The 16,567-nt window shown below is 43.0% G+C and overlaps 1 long non-coding RNA gene across 1 annotated transcript in view; it reads right to left on the bottom strand.

The window, feature by feature from the left end:
- LOC146823023 (uncharacterized) overlaps positions 1-16,567 on the bottom strand; it is a 144,182-nt gene that overhangs the window by 51,868 nt on the left and 75,747 nt on the right. The gene's annotated exons all lie outside the window — the stretch shown is intronic.

Genomic DNA, 16,567 nt, shown 5'->3' with positions numbered 1-16,567 from the left:
AAATCAAAAGATACAGACTTTTGGGATAAAGCAAAGCACAGTTCTCTGGAATACCAAAAGAAATATAACTGTGTTATAGGTTGATTCTAGGTAATAGACAGCACTTTAGGCTGGCGTAAGCTTAAGGTTGGCCAGATAATAAGTTTAGACAATTCGCGCTTGCAAAATAGAAAGCTCACTTGAGACTTCTCAGACAGTGCAGGGATGAATTTAGAACTATTACATTGCAGTTGTCATAACTGCTAATGGAACATATTGAATATGTTTGTTTTGTGCTTTTCTGTGTTTAAGAACTGTTTGTAGAATATAGAGGAACTACTGCATCCTTAGAAAAATCCCAGTAGAAGCCTGAAAGCATAGGATCAGCGTAAAGAAACACAGCAGGCTCTTCCAGTGAGAATCATCACAGCAGTTGTTTACTCTCTTTCTCTTCTCAAACCCACCTTCCCCTTGGTACCTTTTAAGAGTGAGTTTATCTTCATTTACTCGTTCTGGAAAGTGCTGAGGGGGATTGGTGGCTTATCATCGTTCATTGCTTCTGCTGGGCCAGTGGTTACAAGATTAGTGGAAACCAATTCTTGCATAATCTGACATTTGCCACCACTAAAGAGACAATGCACAGCCTGGCTCCCGGTCAGCCATTGCAGACTGGGGGGGGGCCTATCACGATCTCGGTCGGAAAGCCTCCGACCTGAGGTAAGGGGCTTTCCGACAGAGATCATCCAGCTGGATTCCAGCCCGTCAACCAGTCAGAGACCGGCCCTTAATCCCAATGGATGGCATTTCCGTCGCTGGGATTACGATGCTCTGTTTCTGACAGACTTTCCATGCCGGGCTTTCCAACATGGAAAGCCTGTCGGAAAGAAAGTTTGAGGACCCTAGCAGGGCCCCCTTCTCCATGCGGCCTCCGGTTTGGGGCAGAGGGGGCACCTATGACGCCCCCCTGTTGATCCCTGCACCGTGTGGCAGGCACCCTGAGGTGCATGCCACATGGTGCAGGGATAACACAACCTCTCTATGGGAGCTTGTGCTACGGCCGTTTTACAGCCGTAGCACAAACCTCCATAGGGAAATGTGAGTATGCGACTGCACCATGTGCGGTCACATCGTATTAGGCAGTCGGGACCGCCAATCGGAGGTTGGTCGGTCCCAATTCCACAATGATGTCAGTCGGAGGCAACTCCGACCGACAACATAATCGGCCCCTGGGTGTGCAGTTTTAAAAATTGCCAGATCAATCTGACCAAATAAAACTTTTTCTGGACTAAATGTGGTATGGGTCATAAGATGGTGGGCATGGTGATGGAATGGGGGCTATGCCATTTGATATGTTACTGTTGGAATGGGTCCTATGTCATGTGGGATGTCAATTGGAATGTGGGGTTAGAAGGGTTGGATCTTGGAGTTGCTGGATGTGTTGTGCTATTCCTCACCAGTAAGGTTTGTTATTGGCACTTAAATGAATTTTTTCTATTTAATCCCCTACGACTCAATTGCCACTTTACACAAAACCTTCCTTTTTAATGCTTACAAGTCACCCATAATATGGGTTCTAAATGCCCATAGGGCAGAGTGGCATGGTATTTATAAGGTAGGATGTGTGTATTTTATGTTTTACATGTCCTAGTAGTGAAAACCTCCAAAGTCATTTTTCACTGTGGCAAGACCGGCTGTCCCATAGGAAAGCACTGGGTTACATTATAACACCTCATAATACTTAACTACAGTTTAGTATTAGCTAGAAAAATTATTCAATACTCATTGTAATAGTAATTTAAAATCCAACTTAACAGTCAAGTCTGATTTTATGTTACTTTTTTTTTAAATTACACTTTTAGAAAATTGTCATTTTCCCCCCTGGGCCAAATGTGCCTTTCTGCTAGTGTTCACTGTCACCAAGGAGCTGGATGGCTCCTTGATTAGGTGTAAGTGGCTCCCGGAGTTGAGACAAAAGTAAATGGGTTGTCCTTCTCCTAATAGGATAGCCATCTGGCTGAGCCCAGGAATTGAATTAGCTTCAAAGCTGTTGATGTTGAATTGCCGGTCAGATCCAACTTACTGGTTTGCCCTATTGAAGGAGATATGATTTCCAAAAGAGTTACTAACGCCGAAAATATAACACTATACTGAGAGCGACACCGAGCAGAAGCAGATTGAAACCGAGATGTTCCTGGGCACGGATGGCAGACTTCACCTGCTTGGAGCTTTGCCACCTTCATCGGTTACCCTACTGAGACCCCGCTCTTCAGCAACCTGCCGTCATTAAACCCCAACTCTGATCCAGCTTGCAGTTTGCCCCCAATGAATGCTCGATGACCACCTTTTCACCTGGAAAATGTGTAAATCCGAAGCTAACTCTTTGACTTGGACCTACCTGGGCCTCATATCAAAACCTCGCTTCATTAAGGTCTGCCTCAAAACTTACCATTGTCCTGGTCTAGCATGACCAGTTGTCCCTGGTTCGCTCTTTGCGCTTTTTGACTTAATTAAAACTTTCTCTGGTTCCCCTTATTGGATTTTAGTTGTTTTGATGTCATTTTGTTAATTTAAATATTGTCTAGTAATATAAATTGGAGTGGGATTTTTATTTTGTTGGGTTTTTGACTTCTATAACTGTTTTTGTACTTCTAAATTCTTAACACATTTTCTCTGTGCTATAGCGACCAGGGGTTGAGCTGAAGATGAAATTACTGAAACCTTTACTGGGTCCAACAAGAATAGTGACATTATTACTTGTGGTGGACTACTATCCACCCCAACTAATAATCCACTTTCTAACACTGCTTCTAGTATTTTACATGTGCTGTCACATTTATCTTTGATAAATTTGCATAGGAATGGGTTAAAATAGAAATCTGTTTGCCTCGCAGTACTGGCAGAATTCTTCCCAAACATATGCAAGAACATCTTCACGTGTCCCGTTCACCTGAAAGATTTCCATAATTTGTGTTTGGATTTTGGTCTTGTATAGTGTATCTATCAACAAACACTGTATCCACCTTGATATCCCTCACTCCTTCATTTCATCATATCAGCTTGCTGTATTTACCATCGCTTTCGTTTTGCCTGTAAATACAATTAGAATGTCTTTATGGCGGTATAATGCCAACGCTCACGTTTCAGATGTGACTGTTACAAAAATGATTTGCTGGTATGTCCTGCTTTTGAATTCCTCTACCTCTCTGGAAACTAAATGAACCTCCTGCTGGTAGAGCTATCCATGTGCATTCCCTGAGGTTATGGCAGGATTAATCTTAGTATCAAGTTTAAAACGTTTTAGGCGGAGAAGTATCCCCAGGGGAATGCTGACCTCCAAGTGTTTAATTTGTGCCCGTGGTTGCCAATGGGCACCACCAGCAATTATTTCCGGAGACAGGAACTCTTTGTGCCTCTTGCCATGTCCCATTCTAAGACAATGAAACCGGGCGGTTAGTCCTACTTTTATTTTCAGGAGGCATTGAGTAGAGCCAATACAATGATTTTTCACCATTTTAGTGCATTGATGGCCCACCTTATGTTTCCATGAAAGCAGTGGAAAATGAAAGTAGGTGTGTTTCTATCTGTCTTGGTCGCGAGGCCTGGGGCAAAGGTGGATGGAGGCTTGGAGTGGTGATGCAGCTGCAAGTAAGGACTGTCCCCCTAGAAAGTTTGGAGAACTGCAATTATATGTTTACATATTAAGCACTGTACCCTGCCTGATTACAAGTTTTACTGGGTAGGGGAAAGCAGCTCATAAATCCAAATTGGAGGGGGGAGGGGGGGCTGACCAGAATCATTAATTCAGTTCCTGGTACATCCCCCTCTACTTACGGTTCATATTGTAATGGGGCCCTTATTGTAGGTAAGGATGTGTGCAATGTGTCCATGACAACTGTATATAGGCATTCCAAGTAGTTAAAATAAATGCAACAAACTTTTTTACAGTATTAATTTTTTATTACATTTATTGAACAATATTTCAAATACCCAAACCCATAGCCCACTGCACATTTCATATTCACTTGATATTAATCAACCATTCTTTACATGCGTTACTGTTTAACATCCAGCCATGTGAGCATTATTCTCTTCTTAACTTAAGACAAACTTAGGACAGACTTAAGAAAAACTTAGGACACACTTAAGATAGATTTAAGACAGACTTAAGACAACATCCTAACTTTACTACTACTAAATGCCTTCTGTGAATACCAAAAGTAGTATTTTCAGGATTTTGTCCTAAGTAAGTTCTGTGAATCGGGCCCCATGTGTTTATTTGCGGCGGACATTCCTAGACCATGTGCAGAAATGTAGCTTCAGCGTGGCCACATCTCGGGCACGCCGGGGACACCGCAGGAAAAATGTTGTGCAGATGATGTGGTGTAACATAAGTTTGATGTGAGTAGTTAAATTGCATGAATTTTAGATGGGCATTCAACGGAACATGCTTCACCCGCTTCAAAGGCCATTGTCCGCTGCTTAGCAGTCAGTTCTGCACCCAGGCACTCGTCCCATTTGGTCTTGCCTTGGTTTAAAACATCTTTGTAACCCCCCCCTGCAGCGTCACATATAATGCCGATATCGCCCGACGGCCTAGCCCATGTGTTAAGAAGCACTGCTAGCCCAGGGTCAAGGGTGACTCGGCTTGACTTGGAGTTCAAGAGTCCTCAATCGCTGCCAATGTCCTTCTATGATAAATGCTTATTAAGGATTTATTTAAAATGTTTATGATAATGTTTAATAATATATGTAAATAATTATTTTTGCTTACATTATTATGCATTTAGTTATATATTTTATTGGGGTGGATTATAAGTATTTTGGTGATGCCATTTTTTTTTTAAAAATTCAAACGTGTATATATTATTTAAAGTGTATTGTAATTATTTGCCCAATGTAAAAAAAAAAATAATAATGTAATTATTTGGGCAGTACTACTGTAGTCGATATTGTGAGAGGTGATATGTATTACATAGCATATGTTTATTTGAAGGTGACGATATTTTTGTGTCCGTTATTTGTGTTTTCGATATAAGTAAAAATCGATATTTTTAACAATGATATTTGTGTTCTCGATATTTGGGGTTTTATTAGTTAAGTATTTTTGTTAACAATGTTTTTTACCGATATTTTTGTGTTTTAATATTGTATGCATTGATATTATTTCAGCAATCCAATCAGCTGGTGGTCTTTTTTATGACATTTATGGCTACTGCTGACTTTGACTTATAGCCAGCCGGGGTGTGTGATCTGTCTAGGTATGTCTACAGAGCAATATTGAAATCTTCCTCCCCGGATGACAGATTTAGGAGCAGTGAGTTTGTAGTATTCCATACTAAGTTGAAGAATTGAGGCTCATATGCATTATGATTATAGTTGTTGACAATAGTGATCTGCCTCCCCATATAACCTAGATAATAACTTGTGTGCTTTGACTATCTATGCATGTATGTAGGTTGAAAAACTGGGGCCCTTGTTCAATCAGTGTCTCCACTCCTGTAGCATATGAGGAATGTGACAATATATAGCAATGTGACGTCCACCTTCTAGTCGAAGTGCCGTCTGATATCTTGGTGAGTATCCTTCAAGAGGGCTACATCTACCTTGTGCCTTCTTATATATGCAATCACCTGACAAATTTTGCGGGGAGTTGTCAGCCCCCTAACGTCTATGTTAGAAAAGTAAAAGATGTTCCTGACATACTGTATTTTCATAGGTATAGGCTTATCGAGGCATGGCGTAGTGTTGCAAGATAGTCTGAATGTTTGACTAGAACAGCCTGCAATGCAGTCAAACAGTTTGTGGCATTGTAAATGCACTCTCTAGAGAACATCCCGCCCCCCAAAACCACACTGACATTTCCAACCCGCCAGCAAATACTTTACATCCTATTCAAACGCATTCCACAACATACACCAAAATACCCAGTAAAGACATGTTATCAGCAGCATTGCAACAAAATGGGTGGTAACCTGGAGAACACCAGCAAACACCAGCCTAGAAGCCCTGAAGGAGTTATGCCAGGGCTTTAAATGCATACAGGGCTCAACACAGAAGCCATAGCAATGCCCATGCCTGGCAAGGACCATATGTAGAAATGAATAACCTGAAAGGTGGTAAACATGCAGCAAAACAATATGTCAATCAGTATCGTATAGATTGAATGTCGAGTTAGCAGCCTGTGCTATTCTTAATCATTGACAGTTGGAGCAGTTCAGCCTTTTTTTAGGAATGAGGAGCTTGCAGGGAACCAGTGTTCCCTTCCCTTGGTGTTCAATTTGCAGGCACACCGTGGCATTCGCTATCCCAGTTTGTCCTTTACCAGCAAGTATTTTTTCTTTACCAGCAAGCTGCCTGCACTGGCCATCGTGAAGTACAGCTATATCATTACAGAGCTGTCCTTATTGTGTAGATTTATTTTTTCTGCTGCTATTTGGCACACTGCAACTCTATCACTGAAATTGAGTCTCATGATTATTGGGCATACAGGCACCCTAGGAAGTCCCTTGGGTGTCAGAGAGCGGTTACCCCTTTCCACTATGAAGAGACAGGTTGCTGTCACCGAATAAGTCAGTCAACATGATTTCCTCAAAATCTTCCATCTTGCCTGTGCTCATAGTTTCAGGGAGCCCCGAAATGCAGAGGTTGTTCCGCCTGTATCTTGCTTCAAGATCTTCGTTCTTGATTTTAATCAGTGACAACATCTAATCCATGTCTAGCCATTTTTCCTACTTTCCTTTTAATTTGTCATCGGCACCTGATAATCCAGCTTCCTGCTTATCTATTTTTGTTGGTATGTTATTGATTTTGTTATTTAGCGTGTCTAATTTACTATTAATGGATTCAAGACATTGTTGCATAACACATAGAAAGGCTTTTATATCTATATCTTCCTCGGGCACCCCTCGTAGGTCTTTTCCACAAGATTGTGTTTGTTGTCTAAGCCCGCCATCTTGTTTGTGCAATACATTTCAATTATCAGTTGTACTTATTTTTACCATAACACCTTAGAATAATGATACCCGGTAGGAATGTATGTATTGCTTCACCACTGTATCTCTCTTCTGTCCAGCCGGGCTGCGGGAGTCATCAGTAGTTGTCTTGGCTTATGTGTAGATTTACTAGTCCTCGCTGTCTTTCGTCAACCAGGCAGTGTGTGCCACTGCTCTAAACACTATAATTCAATATATTCTTTAAAAATTCATAAATCCGGTTCTACTTATTGGATTTTTGTCGTTTTGGTCTTGTTTTGTTCATTAAATTAATCTCTATTGTTCTAACTTGGTTTGGATTATTTTTGTGTTGTGTTTGTCACTGTTTTATTGTATTAAGTGTTGCACAAATACCTTACATATTGCCTTTTAAGGTAAGCCTGACTCCTCTGTGCCAAGCTTAATTTAGCATGTGTATCTGACTTACCCTCATTTAAGGGATGATCCCTACTTGGACAGTGTGCATACCTCTGCCAACTAGAGACCCCATTTTTAACACCCATATTACGTATTAAAAAACCCCAAAAACTTAACAGTATGACAAAGTACATACCGTGCATAGAAGCGAGTTACAACATGCAATTTCAATATCAGTGACAGTAGAACATTCCCCTAAGTCGTACAGAGCCAGTCTTACAGATAATACATTGCCTCTTTTAAATTTGCAATTATCTCCATCTGGGGTAGAGGGTTTGTTATCCAGTTACCTAACTATGCAGATCTTATCTACCATAACCCTTCCACATATGCAAGCAAGTTTAGACAGTTTGTTCCCTATTGTTTTCTCACATTCCCTCCGCCTCCCCTGTTTCCTTTCCCACCAAACACTGCTGGAACAGGCCCCAAAAACTCTTAGGGCGGTTCTGCGGTGGCAGCGGTTTGCTGTACAGTTCCGATTGCATATTGCAATATATCATGTCCGTGGACCAATCAGATATGGTAGGAATCGGGTCTGCGCCCATTTAATAGCAATTCTATGCTTAGCTAGAAATAAGCCTATGTCAATTAATCGTCGCACATCTTTGGGCAATTTCCCTGCATATCCCAACAAAGCCATCAGGGGATGTAACGTGAGTTCCAGGCCACAAAATTCACTCAATGATTGAAAAATGTGCTCCCAATACTTAGCTATGCGCGGGCACGTCCAGGCCAAATGCATTAACCCAGCAGGTTCCATACCACACCGTTTGCAGGCAGCTGAATCGTGCAGCCCATATCTAAAAAGCCGCAAAGGTGTATATTAAACTCTTCGGAGGAATTTAACATTTATCAATTGATGTCTGCCATTCAGTGACACTTTTTTAGTAATCTCGCAACAATAGCCCCACATACTATCTTATAGTGCCACTCCTAGATCTCCTTGCCATTCTAAACTACTAAACTAGCTTTGGTATAGTGGAGTCGCCTTTAGTCTTGTGTTGCAGTGTATATAATGGACACCATCTTTCTGGGAGATTTGCAGCGTAAAATATAGAAGCGAGCCCTTAGATCAGGGGGTTCCAATAGCTCAGCGCCCAGTAGTTCACTCAGCTCATGTCCAACTCTATGGAACTAAAAACAAACAATCTGCATGGGATTCTCTTCTCCTACAGCCAGCTTCTCCCAGCTTCGGGCCTTACTCTCTACAAACAAATCCTCCATCTTGGAAACCCCTACTTTGTCAAGCGCCTGGACCACCCCTTTCTCACGGCATATTGGTAACCAATCACACCACTTAATTGGGGACAAAGGGGAATAAAGAAAGGCTCCCGCCTGCCTTTTCACCAAGTTATGCAAAGCGTGCAGTACCAAGTTTATGGAGTCCAGGACCCCTGTTCTTCTTATAGGTGCCCGAAACAGCATTACCGGCAATTGCTCCGGCACCGCCGCTACCTTTTCTATAAATAAATGCAGAGGACACATTTACTTATGTAGCCAGTGGTAGGCGTGGTAGCCCTGAGCTGCCCGGTCGTAAAGCTCCAGGTCTGGAGCCCCCAGACCCCCATTGAGTATGGGAGCATTAATATATTCCAACTGACCTTAGGTTGTTTTCTGGCCGAGGCTGGTCTTGTGAGAAGCGTGCTGATTGTCTTAAAAATATGCATAGGCAGAACAATAGGAATGTTTAAGAAAATAAACAGAAATCTGGCCAGTACTACCATCTTCATAAGGGATATATGTCCTAGAATCGACAGAGGCAGTCAAATCCATCTTTCGATGTCTACCTCTAACCTGGAAATTAGCCTGCCATTATTCTCCCTAATAACCATGGCAGAATCCGTATGAACCCGGACTCCAGGATACCTTATTGCTTCAGTTGACCACTGCAGAGGATAGCCCAGCTCAGTCGGTAGCATAGCGGGATTTAAGGGAAAAATTGTCAATTTCGCCTGATTAATTTTTAAACCCGATCTGTCACCATATCTTACCACCTCGTCAAGAATTGTGGTGAGATTAACCTCGGGGTCTCTTACATACAACAGTGTGTCATCCGCTTAAGATGACACGATGAGATTATAGTCTAATCTCCCTAAAGCTATGGTATTCCCTAAGGGCGCAGGCAAGCGGTTTAGCCACCTGAACATATAGTAACGGGGATAGTGGACTTCCTTGTTGCATGCCTCTCGATATTTTGAGTATTGGTCGTACAAATGTCAGAATTAGTCACAAGCTTTCACCTTCAAAAAAAGTACACATACGCATGCTCATAAACTACATTTCCGAAGATTACGTGTACATGCAAACAGGAAATGACCAAATGAAATGACTGACGTATTTAAAATGTGTGTTCCAAACGGAAGGTATACCCGTGAACAAGGTCACTGCGAGACCGAAATACTTTTGGACATCATTCGTAATTGTTCCCTAAAGGAATTTGGTATTGCATTAAAGAATTAGGAAACTACTCGTGAGTGCAGCCCATTCTTTAGCTTTGGTAAAGTCTGAAAGATATATATATGTGTGTGTGTATGTATGATGTATGTGTGTGTGTGTGTGTATATATACACAAACACCAGTAGGTAGATATAGTTAGGACCTATTTTCCATAGGAAATTCGCAACATTCTATTCCCAATAACTTTGGCGCCGATTGACGAATCATCGCGAAATTTTCAAAACTTTTGGCCAGCTCCGGTCCGCTCCTATCCTGAAAGTCTCAGGATGATTCGTTTAGTGGGGGCCGAGAAAAAAGGGGGGTCCCAAAACGTGTTTTCCCCATGCAATTTCCCATAGGACCTTTAGCCGCAGCTACAGCCCGAACTGCTGAACGGAATTACGCCAAATTTGGCAAAGAGGTAGTCCTCAGTTCAGACTTGTGCCTTTTGCTTAAATGGTGTAAATCCGTTCAGTAGTTCCTGAGAAAATCACAACTAAAAGTACATATATATCTATGGCCTTGGAGGATCTGCGTACCGTAAGAGCACCCAGCGCGCACCCTGCCGTGCACGAGCTGTATTCTAATTGTCTGTCAACACTCCAAAGCAGAAAGTGTTGGCAGCCATCTTGTGCCTCAGTAGAAACGAGGCAGATGAGGGTACGAAACCAGTAAATTTGTCAGGGGAATCAGCGCTGTTTATTTCTTGCTCTCCCCCTAAAATTATGGATGATTGTCCAAGAGGGCCAACTAGAGATCACGAGGCCAGGCAACCACGGATAAGGGGAAATACCGCCCAAGCAAGTATGTCTAATAATCTGGGCCAAGCTAGGTTTGTCCGCGGTTCTGTGCCCGGAGTTATTGATTTGCCCCCGGCAGCAGCCCCGCTGGTGGTAATACTAAGACAAGTGCCCCCAGTGCAAGAGGGACAAAGTGAAACGACTGATCAGTTAATGTTGAAGGTGATGCATTGGCTCAGCACCCAAATGAAAAAAAGAGTAAGTCCGGAGTGGGACATTAGTGAGCATCTTATAATGGCGAGGCGGTGCTCATGGCTGGGCCCGACAGCCAAAATAGAGGGTGGTGACTGTGTTGTGGCTAATTTCAATAATTCCGAAGTAACCAGTATGATATTAGATTATTTAAGTAACAACACAGGGGGCTGCTATCCGTCAAAAATAACCGTTTGCCCCTTAAGTTTCTTTTATAACTACCCTAGTAAATTCACGTCAAGCTATAGAAGGCAGGGTGCTCACATAAGAGACAGAGGGGTGTTACAGGTAGGATCCCTCGGGGTCCCAACTACAAACTGGTTTGCACCACTATCAGGGCTAGAAGATTGTGACTGACTTTTGCAGGAGGGCCGGGGAGTCGTGAAAACTAAAGCCGTCATCCATTAACCGGGGAGAATCTACCGAGATCTCTGCTGTTGACTATGTCAACTTTAGTGTTCCTCTAGTTGCCGAGAGAGTTGGCAACTCTGGGTCAACTAGTCTATCTGAGCCTAGCCCACTTAAAATACTTTCATGGAACATAGCGGGTTTAGGTTCTAAAGTTGCCTCAGAGGATTGGTGTTCCTTTATAGAAGAGGCCGACATAATAATGTTTCAAGAAACCTGGGCAAGGGAAATGTATTTCAGGCCAGGCTTCTTATCTTTCGGGAAACTATCTACCCCAGCTCCTAGAAACAAGGGCAGATCTTTGGGAGGTCTCTTAATTTGGGTACGACAACGGGCTGATATTGTAGTTAAGGAGGTGGAAATAGCAGATTTGGACATTTTGGCTCTTTCTATTTCTGTTGGATGTTGTCTCAAGTGCATCCTAGTGAATGTTTACGCCAGAGGTCAGGTGGGTGGAAGAACTTCCCCCACAGTGGCTGCTCTTGATATCTTCCTGCAGTCCCAAAAAAATCCTATGGATATTATTATTGCTGGAGATTTCAATTGTACCTACGAACCCCTTGGTTTTGAAGATGGAAATCTCACGTGTGAGGAGGATTTCGTTTGGGGTATCCCGACCTTGTCACTAGATCCTGTTAAAAATTGGTCGGCAGCCGCACTTCAGCTAAAGGCACTCACAATGGAGTATGGGCTCTGGGCAGCTAATGGTAGGTCCAAATCAGACCCCCAGGGCAAACCTACTTATAACATGGGTACAAAGCATAGCAGGATAGACTATTTTATTTTAAATATTGAACTGTGGTCCAAATTGATTGATATGGAGGTACGACTTAGGACAGAGAGTGATCACGACCCACTTTTAGTACAGTTGGAAGGCTTCACGGAAGAGAGAGTGGAAATAGAGAAAGTTGGTGTTCCGTCCTCTATTTTAGTCACTAACAACAGTCGTAGAGTTAAGTGGGACCCCATTGTAAATGATGAAGTTAGATGCTCTATGATTAGGCAAATTTTATCGGATACCCTTGCTGCTGTCACCCAGTTAAATCTAGATAATGCAGGAGTCAATGTTCAAGGGTTAACAGCACAGCATTTAGTAATGGTTAAGAAGCTGAGGTCAATCCTTTTTAAATCAGGCCCAAACCCCAATTGTGCCAATAAAAAAAAACAAATATTTAAGTCGGCTAAGTGGTACAATGGGGACTGTAAGAGGGCTTTCAGGGCTTTATCTTGTGCAATTAAAGTGGGGCAAGTTCCAGAAATCAGGAGATGTCGTGCGGCATATAAGCAAACCCAATATTCAGCAAAGAGGATGTTTGACGAGTCACGTTGGAGGGATTTGTTGTCATCATGTTGGGATAGGAATTGGAGTAAATTCTGGCACCTTATTAAATGGGGAAGCGGTATTGATAACCCTAATCCGGTAAATCATGTATCCCCTGACGACTGGGTTATCTTTTTTGAGACCCAGTTCGCCTGCACTAATCCGATGATCCCGTTTTCCTCTTTGTCCTACCCAAGAGTGGGAGCATTATCATTTTCCTATGCAGAGGTGGAGCATGTACTGGAAGGTTTACCGGCCGGGAAAGCACCAGGCCCAGATGGGATCCCTTCAGATATTTTTAAAATTGATCGTGTAAATTGGGTTAAATATATCCAAATATTGATTAATGGTATTGCAGGAGGTGCCCCCATACGCGATTCATGGCGGGAGGCTGAAATAATCCCTATATACAAAAAGGGCGATCGGGCCCTGCCATCCAATTATAGGCCTATCAGCCTGATTGACACTACCCAGAAGCTGGTGGCCAAAATTGTACTCAATCGGGTAGCAGAGTGGATAGATGAAAATGATATACTTTCAAATTATCAGGCGGGTTTCCGGAGCCATGTCAGCACTATTGACCAGGTATTCAGATTTATGATGCTGTATTGGAACACAGTAGTGCTGGGTGGTGGTGTCCTATATGCAGCATTTGTGGACCTTAAATCCGCCTTTGATTTGGTTCCACGGAACAAGCTTTGGGAATCTTTGGAAAGGGCTGGGATGCCATTAGAGATTTTATCATTTATTGTTAGGCTCCATGAAAACAACTCTGCTTGTGTGAGATGGGGAGGGCAAGGGGAGATCACTAATAGTTTTAAAGTGGTTAAAGGTGTGCGTCAGGGGTGCGTGCTTGCTCCCACTTTATTCTCCCTTTTTATTAACAATGTCGTCCCCTATTTCACAGATTACCCCACGGATGCCCCCACACTTGCTGGGTCAAGAATACCGATTTTAATGTTTGCGGACAATACTCTTTTATTGTCCAAAACTAAAAAGGGCCTCCAACGTGCTCTGGATCGCTTCCAACTTTTTTGTAGTGATAATGAGTTGGAGGTTAATGTTGGGAAGACTAAATTTATGGTCCTACATAAGAGGAAACAAATTAGTATATCACTCAGAATGAATAATGCCCCTATTGAACAAACAGACCATTTTGCATATTTAGGGGTGACTCTGGGACGGAGACTTAATTGGAACCATCAGTTGGATCTCTCGGTAATTAAACATAACCAACTAGCGGGAGCACTCCTAAAACAACACAGATCCTCTTTAACTAAACCTATAGCTCCAGTAATGAAGACGTATCATGGGAAGGTCCAAGCGTCAATACTCTACGGTGCGGAACTTTGGGGTTTTGAAAACCTGCAACCCCTGGTACTTGCCCAAAATAAGTTTTTGCGATCCCTAACTGGTCTACCTCAATCTACACCCCTAAAACCATTGCTGCAGGATTTGGGGAGTGCAACATTTGAAGAGATAGCAGGGTTTAGACCACTGGCTTATTGGAGACGCTTGTGGACCACCCCAGAGTTAGCACCCTACGCCTTGGCTCTCAAACATCTTATAGGGGTGGAAAGGTCCCGCCAAATCCCTTGGCTCTACAAAATCAGAGCTGTCCTTATGGCTATGAACCTAGGACAACTTTGGCTAGATCCAGTTGGGAATTCCTTCCCGTCGAAGATAGAGCTCAAGAGACTGTATGTTGAGATGTCCCAATCTAAATCTTACGCTCAGATCACTGGGGGCTCACTAACTGATCTCTTTATGGACCATAAGGTCGATTATTCACTGGAACCCTACTGGGACATTATTATTGGAATTGGAGACAGGAAGTTGTACCATCAATTCAGAGTTGGATGCTTACCTTAAAAATCATTTACCAAAAATTGGGGTCAAAATCTGGGTTTAAATATTGATACTTCCTGCCACTGTTGCCCAGGGATTCCAGAGACTATTCCACATGTGCTATTTGTTTGCCCAGCATATGGAGTACCCCGTATGAAGTGGATTAAGCCCCTGTGCGAACAATTAGGTGTAAGTTCTGCGCAAACAGCTTTACGCATTTTTAAGTGCGACACAAAGGAGGTTATTGTAGTTGCCGTGGCGAAGTTCTGGTCCTTGTGTTGGGTCATAAGATGGAAACATTTGCAGACTTAAAATCTATTATTGGGTTCCATGTTTTGTGGATTATTGCTTTGTACTGTTTTATTGCTATCATATTAGTCTTGGAATATTTAATATCTTTTTATGTAATTTATTTATGTGGGTTTTGTATATTTGTTGATGCTGTGTCCTTTATGATTTTTAATCGAATAAAGACTAATGATGATGATGATGATGAATTTGGTATTGCATTAAAGAATTAGGAAACTACTCGTGAGTGCAGTCCATTCTTTAGCTTTGGTAAAGTCTGAAAGATATATATATGTGTGTGTGTATGTATGATGTATGTGTGTGTGTATATATACACACACACCAGTAGGTAGATATAGTTTGGACCTATTTTCCATAGGAAATTCGCAACATTCTATTCCCAATAACTTTGCCGCCGATTGACGAATCATCGCAAAATTTTTAAAACTTTTGGCCAGCTCCGGTCCGCTCCTATCCTGAAAGTCTCAGGATGATTCGTTTAGTGGGGGCCGAGAAAAAAGGGGGTCCCAAAACGTGTTTTCCCCATGCAATTTCCCATAGGACCTTTAGCCGCAGCTACAGCCCGAACTGCTGAACGGAATTACGCCAAATTGGCAAAGAGGTAGTCCTCAGTTCAGACTTGTGCCTTTTGCTTAAATGGTGTGAATCCGTTCAGTAGTTCCTGAGAAAATCACAACTAAAAGTACATATATATCTATGGCCTTGGAGGATCCGTGTACCGTAAGAGCACCCAGCACGCACCCTGCCGTGCACGAGCTGTATTCTAATTGTCTGTCAACACTCCAAAGCAGAAAGTGTTGGCAGCCATCTTGTGCCTCGGTAGAAACGAGGCACATGAAACCTAAAAAACAAACGTGCAAAACGCGAAAAGGGGGTAGGTTAGAAACACCCTGACACCCTAGGCCTGCTCAGAGGGTCCCACAAGGACCGCCAGGGCCCCAAAAAAAAATGTTTCCCCCCAAAAAATCGGCAAAATGCGCGCAGGGTGCCAGCAACTTGGGAGGGGAGGAGGGCAGTGAGGCGGCATCGAGTGTGAGTAGCGTGTCCGTGCCGGAGACCAGTAACAGGAGGCGCAGTTCGCGCAGCTCTACAGCCACAGACACACAGCGTGGTGAGGTAGAGGAGACACGCGACAGGAGGCTGGGGGTACGTGGGAAGTGGCACTAGACATTCAGTCCTGCCTATTTGTCCATGGTGGTGTAACCATGGACCACTTGCATATTGCGTTTGTAATCTCGTGAAGCCAACGGATCTGTTTTTTTCCACAATGTGTAGAATCACTCTCATGTTTTCTACTCATGTAAATTCACTTTGACAAGTGCTGATGTGAAGTAAACTTTAGCACTCCACAATATATTGTCATGGCTCATTCTTACCTGGCTCTGAAGTGATGTTGTGTGATGTATGTCCGCCTCCTTTGACCTTCAGCTGTGTTTGGCTTGTGTGACTGTCGGTGTTGTGCGGGTGGTTGGTCATCCCGATAGTTGTCATTTCTGTCCATCTCTATGGGTATCCCCCTTCTGGTTTCAATGTTGTGCAGCATGGCACATAATGCTACAATCCTGCAGCAGGTCTGTGGGTTATAGTGCAAAGCACCACCAGTCTTATGTAAGATCCTGAAGCGACTCTTCAGGATCCCAAATGTTCTCTCAACCACATTTCTGGTGCTAATATGTGCCGCGTTGTAGCGTTGCTCCTGTGGTGTTGCTGGGTTGAGGTAGGGGGTGAGGATATATTCCTGCAAGGCGTATGCGCTGTCACCTACAGGGGGAGAAGCAAAGGCTTAGCGGCAGTAATGCAAATACATATGTGATACTGATGTAATGAATAGGAATGAGTATGTACCAAGCAGGAGTCCCTGTCCG

The sequence above is a fragment of the Triturus cristatus genome, chromosome 5_2, assembly GCF_964204655.1.
Source record: "Triturus cristatus chromosome 5_2, aTriCri1.1, whole genome shotgun sequence".
Taxonomy (NCBI): Eukaryota; Metazoa; Chordata; class Amphibia; order Caudata; family Salamandridae; genus Triturus; species Triturus cristatus.
Note: the sequence above shows the minus strand (reverse complement) of the source record. Positions and strands in the feature narration are given on the sequence as shown.